Genomic DNA, 15084 nt, shown 5'->3' on the forward strand with positions numbered 1-15084 from the left:
AAGATCTATTTTATTTGAGAGTGAGCAAGTGAGCAAGGATGGAGAGGAGAGGGGCAGAGACAGTCTCCAGCAGACTTCCCACTGAGAAGCCTGATGCAGGGCTGAATCCCGTGACTGTGAGATCATGACCTGAGCCAAAATCAAGAGTTGGATGCTCAATTGACTGAGCCACCCAAGCACTCTAATAGGCAGATTTTTATATGTAGGGCTCATTCACATTCAATGCCACAAGTATGCAGGGTTCTCCTTTGTAACACCCAGAATCTGTGAGGTCTCAGCTGTTAGGGTAGCAATCAGAAATAGTCTTGGAAGAAATCCAATTGGCAGAAATTCAAACTTTCTTATCCTGGTGTTAGAGAAAATCAACTGGAAGGGGAATACATGTAACTTTATACAAAATTAGGGAAGTTTATACACATTCCACAATATGGATAAGATCCAACTGAATTTCACATGTTCTCTCAAACTCTCCATTCATCTACCTCAACTCTGGAATTTTATCCACCTAAACTGCCTGAAAATGAACTTGGAATCAGATCTCAGTCATCTAACTGTAAACTTAGGCAAAGTCGGTTTCTCTGAGTTTCATCTGCTCTCAAAGAACACAATATTTATATAAAACTAATTTGAAAACTGTAAAGTACTCCATAGGATGGGGCCATGCTCTCATATTCAGCACTGGATCAGTGTTTCTGCATGTAGGAAGTGCTGGCTGCCTGACTAGATACAAATAGGCACACCATATAAAGACTTTTAACGCTGTTAAAAGATGGTTTCTATTGTCTGGTGAAAAGTTGAATATATAACATAGAATTAAAAGGCAAAGGATTAGAGATACTAAAGTAGATATATTTGCAAAATATACTAATTAATAGTAATACTATGTGTAAGCTTCTATTCAAACTATTTCATCAATGACAATTATATGAGTACTTTTTTTATTTAAGATTTTATTTATTTATTCATGAGAGATACAGAGAGAGAGGCAGAGACATAGGCAGAGGGAGAAGCAGACTCCCTACAGGGAGCCTGATATGGAACTTGATCCCAGGACCCTGCGATCACGACCTCAGCCAAAGGCAGACACTCAACCACTGAGCCACCCAGGTGCCCCTGTATGAGTACTTTTCTCTTCTTCATTGGCACAGTTAACATAAATGTCTGATTATGTATATAATGTAGAAATATTAGATGATGCTATATATTAAAAGACCAACACTTGATACAAATACAAGGCATGTGTATATATGGTCTTATTCGATTTTTCTTTTAATCATCTTTACTTATATATAATAAACAAGACCTATTTTAAAAGTATAGTTCTATGAGTCTTGACAAAATACAATCAAGACAGTCTCATCAATCACCTCTAAAATTTCCTAATCCACTCTTGGCAGTCAACCCTCTCCTCTACTCTGGGCCCAAGGTAATCACTGACCTGCTTTCTATCACTGTAGAGGAGTTTTATTTTCTAGAATTTCACATTAAATAAAATCATACAGTGTCATTGTTACTTTATTTTTTTTAAGATTTTATTTATTTATTTATGATAGAGAGAGAGAGACAGAGACAGAGGGAGAGGGAGAAGCAGGCTCCATGCAGGGAGTCTGACGTGGGACTTGATCCCGGGACCCCAGGATCATGCCCTGGGCCGAAGGCAGGCACTTAAACCGCTGAGCCACCCAGGCTGCCCTCATTGTTACTTTAAATCCATGTGACATATAGAGTTTCAACTCTATGTGTGATTTTTCTTTCTTAGGCCTTTGGAAACAAAATGATACCAATTTTCATAACTTTTTTTCTGGCCTAGATGACATCTGCTAATAAATGAAGATATTTCAGTCTAAATTTTTTATTTTTTATTTATTTATTTATTTTTATTTATTTATGATAGTCACACAGAGAGAGAGAGGCGCAGAGACACAGGCAGAGGGAGAAGCAGGCTCCATGCACTGGGAGCCCGATGTGGGATTCGATCCCGGATCTCCAGGATCGCGCCCTGGGCCAAAGGCAGGCACCAAACCGCTGCGCCACCCAGGGATCCCAGTCTAAGTTTTTTAAGTCAACCTGAGAAAAACAGGAGTTAGTGAAACAAATATACATATAGTGTCAATGACTTGGAAAAAATATTCCTTATAAAACATTCTTTGAAGCAATCCTATGGGTAAATTTTGTGTGTGTGTGTGTGTGTGTGTGTGTGTGTATATATATATATATTTTTTTTTTTTTTTTTTTTTTTACTTCAGTGTGGGGGGGCAAAGGGGTAAATGACAGAGGGACAGGGTGAGAGAGAATCCTAAGCAGGCTCCATGCCTAGCACAAAGCCCACTGCAGGGCTCAATCTCACAACTCATGAGATCATGACTTGAGTTGAAATCAAGAGTCAGACCCTTACTTAACCAACTCAGCCACCAAGGCACCCCAATAAATAGGACATTTTTGCTAAGAGTTCTGTCTTCTATGCCTAGGAAGAGACAACAGTGTAACTAACATGAACCCACTGGCAGTATTTCAAAAAACCTGAAGAAAATATCAGAATCCACTGTTATCTTGACAGTTTTACAAGCAGACTATTCAATATGTCTAAAAAACGTTTTTGATTGCTATAAAAAAGTAGAAAACCTAAATCTAAGGTCTATATATCCCTTGCTAATCAGAAACACGGGGAAAATGGCCCAAGTTCAAAAGCACCTAAGTTATTTGTAGTTTCTCAAATTCATGTGACATCACAAATACTTGAATTATCAAAGAAACAGGGAAAAAGGGTCAAGAATTCCCTTCAAAACATCGTTAAATTCTAACAACGTTATTGAGATATAATTCACATACCATAAAACCTACCCATTTAAAGTGTACAATTCAGTAGTTTTTAGTATATTCAGAGTTGTGCAACTACCACCACAACCCACTTTTAGGATATTTTTATCACCCCAAAAGAAACCTCTTCCATTAAATTTTAGATGTTACATTAACACCTAAAAGGGAAAAGCTCTTTCCGTAAAGTGTTCACTTCTATAATTATCAAAACCAAAATTAACCATGGAAGAAACTGAGAAAATATACTGAAATTTTCTGTAGAAATTTGAGCTGCGGGGGTGCTCAGCTGGCTCAGTTGGCAGAGCATGCAACTCTTGATCTCATAGTCATGAGTATGGGCCCCTGTTGGGTGTAGAGTTTACTTAAAAATTAAATTAAAAAAAACTGAGCTGTGGTTAAGAGGTGTCAAGAATGCACATGCTAGGATGCCTGGCTGGCTCAGTTAATAGAGCATGTGACTATCAATCTCAGGGTGGTGAGTTCAAGCCCCACGTTGAGCATGAAGTCTACTTGAAAAAAAAAAAAAATGCAGGATGCCTGGGTTGCTCAGTGGTTGGGCGCCTGCCTTCGGCTTAGGTCCTGATCTGGGAGGGTCCAGGATGGAGTCCCACAGGCTCCCACCGGGAGCCTGCCTCTCTTTCTCTTAGTCTGTGTCTCTCATGAATAAATAAATAATAAATAAATAAATCTTTTTAAAAAGATGCACATGCTGAACACTTACTTTTTTAGACTTGTCAAGCACAGAATGAAAACCTCAAGAGCTTTATTTGAATAAATTAAAAAAGGATAATGAACATGCTCTAAGTGAGGGTGATGGCCATGGTTTTTAAAAAAGTAATTCAAGGGGTGCCTGATTGGCTCAGTCAGTAAAGCATGATTCTTGATCTCAGGGTTGTCAGTTTAAGCTCCACACTGGGTACACAGATTACTTAAAAATAAAATCTAAAAAAAAAAAAGAAGAGTAGGGATGCCTGGGTCGCTCAGTGTTAAGCGTCTGCCTTTGCCTCAGTTATAATCTTGGGGTTCTGGGGTTGAGCCCATATCAGGCTCTCTGCTCAGTAGGGAGTCTGCTTTTCCCTCTCCCTCACCCACCCTCAGACTTGTGTTGTCTCTCTTTCCCTCAAATAAATAAAATCTTAAAAAAAAGTAAATAAAAATTTAAAAAGAGTAATTCAATATTAGCCTAATAATGGATAAACCAAAACCTACTTCATTTTATTAAGATGCTTAGGAACCCTATCTTTACTTATTTTAAAGATTTTATTTACTTATTTGACAGAGAGAGCAAGAGAGCACAAGTAGGGGGAATGGCAGAGAGAGAGAGAGAGAGAGAGAGAGAGAGAGAGAGAGAAGCAAGCTCTCTGCTGAGCAGGCAGCCCGATGGGGGGCTCAATCCCAGGACCCAGGATCATGACCTGAGCTGAAGGCAGACACTTAACTGACTAAGCCACCCAGGCACCCCTCCTTATTTTTTTATTTTTTTAAGATTTTATTTATTTGAGAGTGAGCAACCAAGAGAGAAGTGGAGGGGGAGGGAAGAATAGAGAGAGAGAGAGAGAGAGAGAGAGAAGCAGACTCCCTGCAGAGCAGGGAGCCACACATAGGGCTCATAGGGCTCAATCCCAGGACCCTAAGATCATGACCTGAGCTGAAGGTAAACACTTAACCGACTGAGCCATCCAGGCACCCCAAAATTTCAAATTATTTATGCTAAGCAGCTCCTGAAACAACTAAGAGTTCATAAATGCCAGAAATACTCAGATCATTTGTGAGGTAATTGAAAAAACACAGGGGATCCTTGGGTGGCGCAGCGGTTTGGTGCCTGCCTTTGGCCCAGGGCGCGGTCCTGGAGACCCGGGATCGAGTCCCACGTCGGGCTCCCGGTGCATGGAGCCTGCTTCTCCCTCTGCCTGTGTCTCTGCCTCTCTCTCTCTCTCTCTCTGTGTCTATCATAAAAAAAAAAAAAAAAAAAACACAGCCACACCGTAAACAGAACTTACGTTTTAACTAATCCTGTATAGAACCTGACAAATAACAACTTACAAAGTCTTTAAATGACCATTAAATTTTAAATAAATATTTCTGTATGGAAAAACTTTTTTTTTTTAAATGTATTCATGAGAGACACAGAAAGAGAGGCAAAGACACAGGCAGAGGAAGGAGAAGCAGGCTCCATACAAGGAGCCCAATGCGGCGCTCGATCCCAGGAATCCGGGATCACGCCCTGAGCCAAAGGCAGACGCTCAACTGCTGAGCCACCCAGGCGTCCCTGGAAAAGCTTTTTAAAAGGCTTCTTTAGCAAGTTACATTTATGAAATGTGAAAGGCTAATATCTACTTCTAAATATGACTGTATTCTATTAGAGAAAAAGTTCTTAATGAAATGACAGGGAACATATGGTTTTTGTGAAAAAGAAAATAAAAGGGCAGTGAAGCAGTTATCTTCACCAAGGGAAGAGAAGTATAGAAAGAGAGGACAGAATAAATTAGAGAAGGCAGAGCTATGGAGAACTTTCAGAATCAAGACTCATGGGGCTAAGTCAGTAATACTGAAAAAGCTTGGCATTATCCTACGAATTTGAGTCTTCATATATCATACAACTAAACAACTCAACTCCTATGTATATACCCCACAAAACGTTTGCACATGCTTCAGGAGGCATATACAAATATGTTCATAGTTGCACTCTTCATAAGAGCCAAAAGCTGAAAATAACCTGGATATCTATTGGCTAGAGAATAAATTTGGAAATATACATATAATGGAATATTATACAATAGTGATAAAAAAGAACTATAGCTACACTCAGTAATTTATCAAATCTCAGAAACATCATGAGAGAAATAAATCCTAGAAAACTTTGTTGTTGTTTATAAGGCTCAAAAGCAAGCAATCTAATGTATTATTTAGGCATCTAAACACAAAATATAGAATAGTGGTTACCTCTGAGGGGAGAGTAGGGAAACATGGAACAGGGGAGCATAGGGAGATCATGTGCTAGGTCTTAGATATTTATTCATTTTGTATTGTGCTTTATAACCTACATATATGTTTCACACATATTCTTTGGTAAGCACCACATTGTATTTCTATAAGATTAAAAAACAAACAAACAAACAAACAAACAGAAAGGCATTCTACAGCTAGCCAGGATCAATAGAAATCATCTAGTCCATAGCTATCTAATCTAGAATATTTAGCCCATGAAGGATTCCTTCATACCTTGCAGTTTGGCTTACACAATGTTTAAATTTTTTTTAGAATTAGTTGCACTATTTAAAAATCAAGAGCAATTAAAAATAATCCAGTTTCCATTTTTCTTGAAAATTAAAAGATAGTTACATTGGGCCTACAATAAGATAAATCAACAGATGAAAACTGAGTTGTGGCTGTTCTCCTTAAAGGAGCATATACTATCCTATACACCATGGTCTCTCTGCTCCTGGTTCCTTTATGCCGACCAACCAACCAATTTTATTCATTTACATTAATTGGTTAGCTCCATGGGCATTTGAGTTTGAGAACCAGGATGTGGTCCAACATTTTCATTGTATGTGGTAACTAAAGCTCTGAATGATTAAGTGACTTGCTCAAGAACACATAGCATTGGCAGGCTAAACCTCTATGGCCTCTTCAAATATTTTCCTATTTTCCACTCTACATATTTAATTATATATGTGTTAAATGAATATGCTATTCCTAAAAGTAAGAGACTACATAGGAAGGTTACCAGGCATTAAAAGCATATTACACCTTATTATTTAGTAGTATGAAAATAAAGACTAAAATAGCTTCTCTCCTTCTTCTTTTTAATAGCTTCTTCTCTCCTCTTCTTCCGTGGAGCTCAAAATGGGATTTGAACTCAGGACTCTGAGATCAAGACCTGAGGTGAAATCAAGAGTTAGATGCCGGGATCCCTGGGTGGCGCAGCGGTTTAGCGCCTGCCTTTGGCCCAGGGCGCGATCCTGGAGACCTGGGATCGAATCCCACATCGGGTTCCCGGTGCATGGAGCCTGCTTCTCCCTCTGCCTGTGTCTCTGCCTCTCTCTCTCTCTCTCTGTGTGGCTATCATAAATAAATAAAAATTAAAAAAAAAAAAAAAAAAAGAGTTAGATGCCCAACTAACTCATCCACCTCAGAGCCCCAACTAAAGTAGCTTGATTGCCAAGAAATATTTCTTCATCTGAGTTCCCCTAAATTGTGACAATGACCACTTTTTAAAATATATAAAACAACTTTACTGATATCTGATTCACATAGCATACAATTCAGCCACTTAAAGTGAATTCAATGGCTTTTAGTGTATGTTCACATCCTAAACCCCCAACCCACTCAGCTCTAGGACACACTAAGAGTAATCATCTTTTAGGAACTGCTAACAAAGTCACTGGGTCCCTTGTACCATTAGAAATGTATACAATACAAACCCAAAATTCTCAATTAATATTCATTAAAATGGTTCTGTAACCCATGTTAGGTGTAAGGTCCCTAATAATAACATAAGAAATTCAGTATTATCATTGAAAAATTAAAAGGTGGATGCTACGGTATATTTTCCCCCCAAGAAGGGAGTTATTTCAAACTTTAGGGATTATTCTATCTATAGACCAGTGATCTCAACTGAAGACAAGTGACACTAAACAACTGCTCAAAACAACAGCTGCAAAAGAATGAGAATATATGACACTTAATGGAATTCTTAAAGCTAGATGTAGATTTTGGGATGCCAACTATGTGAGTTACACCCAAAAGCAGTTTTTGAGAGATTCTTTTTTTAGTGGAAAAAGAAAAGTTTCAAGTTTATGGTTAAGTAGCTAATACTTTGCAATTAATTACTATGATTCCTTTCAAAAGCCCCACTATGAGCTTAAGTGTCTACGTTTGGTAAAAAGCATAGAAGCAATCACCTAAAAATAAACATAACAAAATTGTTGAACCTAGTTATCTTAAAAGAGTACAAGTATTATCTCTCCAAATACAGAGGCTTAATTTTTTAAGAATTTCCAGGAATAGATGGTAACCAATGTTGGGTTTTAATTCAGTGCTTTAAGTTTAAAATCCTGGTCTAATCCAATTGTACATTGTCACTTGCAGATTTTTGCCATTTTGCAGTTATAAAGTACTTTCAACAAAATATATCTTCATGTGTTTCATTGGAAAAATATTGTAATCAGTTTTTTTTAAGATGTTATTTTTAGGGCATCTGGGCAGCTCAGTCAGTTATGCAGCTGACTCTTGATTTCTGCTCAGGTCATGATCTTGGGGTCCTGGGCTGGAGCCCCAAGTCGGGCTCCATGCTCATCAGGGAGTCTGAGGATTCTCTCTCCCTCTCCCTCTGCCCCTCCCCTGTACTCATGCATATGTGCAAGCTCTCTTTGTAATGAATAAATCTTTTAAAAAGATTTTAAGTAATCTTTACACTGAACATGGGGCTTGAACTTACAACCCTGAGATCAAGAGTCACATGCTCCACCAACTGAGTCACAGGCTACCCTATTATAATCAGTTTTTATAAATTACTAATATAGATTCTTTTACTCAAAGTTACATCCTTTTGGGAACTGTTGCCACAATGGCACCAGAATTATTTCTAAAGGAATGATGCTGAAAGCAAAGAAAAATTCAAAGAATATGCGACGCCTGGGTGGCTGAGCTGTTGAGCATCTGCCTTGAGCTCAGGGCGTGATCCCAGAGTTCCAGAATCGAGTCCCACATCAGGCTCCCTGCGAGGAGCCTGCTTTTCCCTCTGCAGGCTATGCTTTTCCCTCTTTTTCCTATGTCTCTGCGTTCTGTGTCTCTCGTGAATACCTTTCTTTTCCTTGGTAGGGGCGTGGGAGTGGGTGAGTAACAATATCATCCACCAGTGACTCAGAGCTAAATTGGGAAGCATCCTAGACTCCTTTCCTCTCCTTCAGTCCCAAATCCAATCAACAGGCAGGTCCAGTCAATTTGATAACATAAATATTTGTCAAATTTCCCCTCTCTAGCCCCATTCCAACCACTACAGCCTTGGTGGTTCAGTCCCAGTATTTTTCACCTACATAATTACATATCTCTCAACTGCTCTGCCCGTCTCCGTCCTGCCCCTTCCAAACCATATTCCACAGTACAGAGCTGACCATTTTTTAGAAAGCAGTTTTGACCATGCTGCTTCCTTTTACCTAAAACCCTTCAGTGTCAACTAGTCACCCATCTAAAGGACAAAGTCCAAGCTCCTTAGCACATCCTACAAAGCCACCTATAGTCTAGCCCCTTCCTCTTTCCAGTTTAGTCAACTTCTTAGACTGTTTTCTGTGCATTTATTCATTTATTTATTTAAGATTCTATATATTTATTCATGAGAGACACACACATAAACACACACACAGAGAGAGAGAGAGAGAAAGAAAGGCAGGCAGAGACACAGGCAGAGGGAGAAACAGGCTCCATGCCGGGAGCCTGACATGGGACTCGATCCCGGGTCTCCAAGATCACGCCCTGGGCTGAAGGTGGCTCTAAACCGCTGAGCCACCCAGGTTGCCCCCATATTGTGCTTTTAAATAGCCCCCTCCCACTCTCATCAAACCTCATTTTACCTGCCTACTTCTTAGCAATGATTAAAACATAAATGAAGTCTTTTTTGATCTTCCCGTATGTGGTTGGAAGTCCTTTATGTGTTCATTTCATATCTTTTGCGTATCTCTATCATTGCAGTTACATGCTATGATAATTATCTATATAAGGAGGTCTATTTCCTCCATCAGAAGATGATTTCCTTACGGTAAAGGAATGTGTCTTATTCATCTTATCCCCAGTTTCTAAAACAGTGTCTGGAAATAAGTAACATCCAATAATTATTTAATGAATAAATAACCATACACAATTTTTAAAACTATACAAAAGCATTTGATACCATTTGTAGTTATAGGAGGTAGAAGCTGTATCAGGTTAATTTGATTGCTCAGGAAAACTGTAGCAGAGTTGGTGCCCTGACTCACTGCTCCTTTGGCAATAAAATGAAACAAGATTGTATTACTCAAATGAATTGCTATGGACACAAGCTATGGCCACAGTTCCAGGAAGAACCTTTCACCAGTCATTCAAGAAATAATTTTTGAGGGCCTTTTAGGAACTAGGCCCTGTTCTAGACGTACAAGATACAGCAGTGAAGAAAAGAGATAAAGTCACTGCCCATAAAGTCTATTATTCTAGTAGGAGGAGATAATATCAAATAAGATAATTTTAGATAGTGATAAGTACTATGAAAAATAAAGCAGGATGAACGGTTTATTTCACATTGGATGATCAGAGAAGACCTCATTCAGAAGGGAACATTGAGATGAAATATGAAATAATATGAAAGAATTATTCATGTACAAGTTAGGAGGAAGAGCATTCCAGGTGAGTACACTGGCCCTAAGGTGGAAATGAGCATGGCATTATCAAGCAAACATTCAAGACAAGACCAGTTTGGCTCTAGCACAGCTGGTGAGAGGGAGAGTAGTAGATGATGACAGAAAGGAGGGGTCATTTATGAGGGTACTGGGCCAAGTAAAGGTATCTGGATTTTAAGTAACCAATTAATTGGGACACCTGGGTGGCTCAGTGGCTGAGCCTTTGGCTCAGGGCATGATCCCCGGGTCCTGGGATCGAGTCCCACAACAGGATCCTCTCAGGGAGCCTGCTTCTCCCTCTGCCTATGTCTCTGCCTCTCTCTTTGTGTCTCTCATGAATAAAGAAATAAAATCTTAAAAAAAATTAACCAATTAATTTTTAAAATATTTTATTTCTCTCAAGAGAGAGCACTTGTGCACACATTAAGGGGAGGAAAAAGGACAAGTAGACTTGCGCTGAGTGCAGAGCCCCACACAGGGTTGATCTCACGACTCAGATCATCACCTGAGTTGCAATCAAGAGTCTGGACACTTAGAAGCTAGGGGTGCCTAGTGGTTCAGTCAATTAAGCATAGGACTCTTGGTGTGGGCTCAGGTCATGAACTTAGGGTTATGAGATCAAGCCCCACATCAGCCTCTAGGCTCATGCAGAGTCTGCTTGAGTTCTCTCCCTTTCCCTCTCCCTCCCTTTCTCCCTATTTGCCCCTCTCTCCACTCCAGCACTCTCTCTCAAATAAATACATACAATCTAAAAAAAAAAAAAAAAAAAAAAAAAGAAAGAAAAGTCCACACTTACCTGACTGTGCCACCCAGGCACCCTTATTTATTTTTAAGAGAGGGAGGTGGGGGACAGGGAGAGGAAAAAAGAGAATCTTAAGCAGGCTCCATGCCCAGCATGAGCCAGATGCCCAGTTCAATCTTACAACCCTGAGATCATGATCTGAACTGAAATCAAGAATCAGATGCTTAACAGAGTAAGCCACACAGGTGCCCTTGGATTTTAATCTGAAATGAAACAGGAAGTCCCTGGAAGATTTTAGGCGAGGAAAGGACATGATCTTTAAAGATCACCTTGCAAGTTCTATGGGAAATCGACTGTAGATGATGGACAAAAATGGAAGGAGTAGTATCATTTAGGAAGCTCTTTGCAGTTGAATAGGCAAAAAAAATGATAGTGACTTAGGAAAGATGTTTACTTTTATAAGGATTAATTGGGATAATGTAAATAAAATGTTACATTCAGTATCTGACAGAGAAGCATCCAACAATAAAATGACATAAGATAATATGAAGTATATATTGGTCTCTGTCCCTAGTTCCTGGCACAGAATTTCCTAAAGCCCTGGCAAATTCCTAAGTGGTAAGAGCACTAGGAATAGCATTTGTTCTCATGAGGCAACTCTGGGTGGGGGGTTGGTCACCAGAAAGATCAGGCCATAAGCAGAAGCTTGACATTTTCAGCCCTACTCCCTATTTTCCAGAGAGGGAAGAGAAGCTGTAAATGGACTGAACAACTAATCATGCCTATGTGACAGTGTTTCTATAAATATACCAAAAGTGTGGGGTTCAGAGAACTTCCACTGGTGAGGACAGTGATGCATCCCAATTCAATGGGCATAGGAGCTTCTATGCTTGAGACCTTCCCAGATCTTGCCCTATGTATCTCTTCATCTGGCTGTTCATCTACATCTTTTATCATAAACTTAATAAACTGGTAAACTTAAATGTTTCCTTCAGTAATGTGAGCCACTCTAGCAAATTAATTGAATCTAAGGAGTGAGTCACGGGAACCTCTAATTTGTAACCAAGTCTGACAGAAGTTGTGGGTAACCTGGAGACCTACTTACAGTTGGCATCTGAAGTGGGGTGGAAGCAGTTTTGTCAGACTGAGCCTTTAACCTGTGGAATCTGACACTATCTCCAAATAGGTAGGGTTAGATTGAGTTAAATTATGGGACACCCAGCTGGCGTCACAGATAATTGGTTGATGGGGAGAAAGTCCCCATACATTTGACCAGAAGTGTCAGAAGTTTTCCATATGAGTGGTAAAGGAGACACACACGAGGGAAAGAAATGAGGTTTTTTCCTACACAGGAAAAGACAAGTAGGTGGAAAACGGAGTTTTCCCAATACACATGGCACCTATTATTATGAGTTTATCCCTATGGAAGAGTCTTCTTGTTTACCAGGATATGAACATCAAAATCTTTGAGACAATAACTAGAGAAGTATATAATGATGACAACAATCAAAGTATAAGTAAAACTCTATTGCTCATTTAACAAAATTTGTTGGGGGGCAGCCTGGGTGGCTCAACTTTAGTGCTGCCTTCGGCCCCGGGCGTGATCCTGGAGACCCGGGATTGAGTCCCACATTGGGCTCCCTGCATGGAGCCTGCTTTTCCCTCTGCCTGTGTCTCTGTCTGTCTGTCTGTCTCTCTCTGTGTCTCTCATGAATAAATAAATTTTAAAAATTAAAAAAAAAAAACACAAAAAAAAATTTGTTGGGGATTTACTCTGCACAAACTATGAATGAGTTTGCTGAGCCAGCACAAGTGGAATAATTGATCAATTAATCTATAAGGGATTGAGAAGAGTTCAACTTACTTTATAAACAATAAAATGGCAGCCCAAAAAAAAACTGCTATTCCTCCTAAACTGGAAGATGAGAGGATCATGCCCTAGTTTGCCCCATGGACACTGCATTAAGACATACAACAGCTAAGGATTTTTTTAAGATTTTATTTATTTACTCATGAGAGACACACACAGAGAGAGAGGTAGAGACACAGGCAGAGGAAGAAACAGGCTCCATGCAGGGAGCCCAATGTGGGACTCAATCCCGGGTCTCCAGGATGAGGCCCTGGGCTGAAGGCGGTGCTAAACCGCTGAGCCACTGGGCTGCCCAACAGCTAAGGATTTAAATTAGCAACATAAACCAAAAGCTTTTAATGAAATGCTATGTGGACAGTATATTGATGTACTATGTTAAGAAAATGTAATGTTTATATAAAGTCCTTGACATAATGCTTTGCACAGGGTAAATGCTCAATAAATGGCGGCTATCAGTTCCAGCTGTACGGTCTTTAGAATGCTGAACGTGTGATGTTTACCTGACATCAATAACAAATTGCTTGAAGAAATAAACAGGCATTTCTCCAAAGAAGTCATATAGATGTCCAAAAGACAGCTGAAAAGATGCTCAATATCACTAGTTACCAGAGAAAGGCAAATCAAAATCACAGTATCACCTTACTTCTGTTAGAATGGTTAAAATAAAAAACACAAGAAACAAGTGTTGGTGAAAATGTAGAGAAAAAGGACCCTCATGCACTGTTGGTAGGAATGCAAACTACTGCATACAAATATGACAACACTAATTCAAAAATAGGGGAACCTGGGTGGCACAATTAGGCAACTGACTCTTGATTTTGGCTCAGATCATGATCTCAGGGTCATGATATGGGGCTTGAGATTCTCCCTCTTCCCCTGCCACCTGCCTCTCCCCCCGCTCTGCACACAAGTATTCACTGACAGAGGAAGAGGTAAAGAAGATGGAATACATATACAATGGAATATTACTGAGCCACAAAAAAGAATGAAATCTTGCCATTTGCAACAATATGGATGGATCTAAAGGATAAAACGGTAAGTGAAATAAGTCAGAGAGATACTATATCATTTCACCCAAATGTGGAATTTAAGAAACAAATGAACAAAGAAAAAAAGAGACAAATCAAAAAACAGTCTCTCAACTACAGAGAATAAACTGATGGTTAGTTACCAGAGGGGAAGTGGGTGAATAAGTGAAGGGGATTAAGAGTACCCTTATAATGAGCACTGAGTAATGTAGAGAATTTTTGAATCAGTATAGTGTACACCTGAAACAACTATAACACTGTTAATTATAATGAAATTTTTAAAAAGCCAATTGCTTGACTAAGTTGATAGCAAAGCCACAGGAACTCTAATCTAATTCAATATTTTAATTTTCCAGATGGAAAAAGTGAGGTCTTTGGTTAATGGCTAAGTGACTTGCAAAGTCAGTCACAGTGAGTGAGTAGAGACAGAGCCAGAACCAAACCCTGAATTCTCAATCATGTTTCCATTACATGTCCCAGATCTGCAGTTTTTTTTTTTTAAGATTTATTTATTTATGCATGAGAGACACACAGAGAGAGGCACAGACATAGGCAGAGGGAGAAGCAGACTGCCTGCAGGAGCCCTATGTGGGACTTGATCCCGGAACTCCGGGATCATGCCCTGAGCCGAAGGCAGACCAACCGCTGATCCACCTAGGAGTCCCAGATCTGCAGTTTAGCTATATGGCTGTCTTTAAACTTTGGTAAAAGGTTAATAAAAACAGAGCTGCTATACCTGACTTTTTCAATCCTTTTATTAAAATCATCAATGGGCTATGAATTTCACATAAGAATCATCAACAATCCAGATTGGCAATACAGTCTCTCTCTCTCTCTCTCTCTTTTTTTTTTTTTAAAGATTTACTTATTTTTAGAGAGTACGTAATAATAAGAGCATGGGCAGGGGAAGGGACAGAGTGAGAGAAGAAATCCTGGAGCAGGATCCCAACTGAGCGTGGAGCCTGATGAGGGGCTTGAACCCACAATCCTGAGATCATGACCTAAACAAAGACAGACGCTTAACTGACTGAGCCACCCAGGCATCCTGGCAATATATAGTCTTATGAATTGACAAAACAACAGTCTTGGTAATGTAATTCTATCATGGACAGCTGATGAATGGATAGCTACCAGAGCAGCTGTTATGTTATATGCACCTGAAGCAGAGAAACTCCAAGTAGAATACAAAGGAGATAATGCTTTAAAACCGTTTCCAAAGCACTCTTAAAATGTGACAATAGCTATGGGTCACTA

The 15084-nt window shown here is 39.5% G+C and overlaps 1 protein-coding gene across 3 annotated transcripts in view; it reads right to left on the minus strand.

Annotated features, from left to right (window-relative positions):
- The window catches only part of KIF24 (kinesin family member 24), a 75493-nt gene that overhangs the window by 59227 nt on the left and 1182 nt on the right, over nucleotides 1-15084 (minus strand). The window lies entirely within an intron of this gene.

This window comes from Canis aureus, chromosome 10 (assembly GCF_053574225.1).
Source record: "Canis aureus isolate CA01 chromosome 10, VMU_Caureus_v.1.0, whole genome shotgun sequence".
Taxonomy (NCBI): Eukaryota; Metazoa; Chordata; class Mammalia; order Carnivora; family Canidae; genus Canis; species Canis aureus.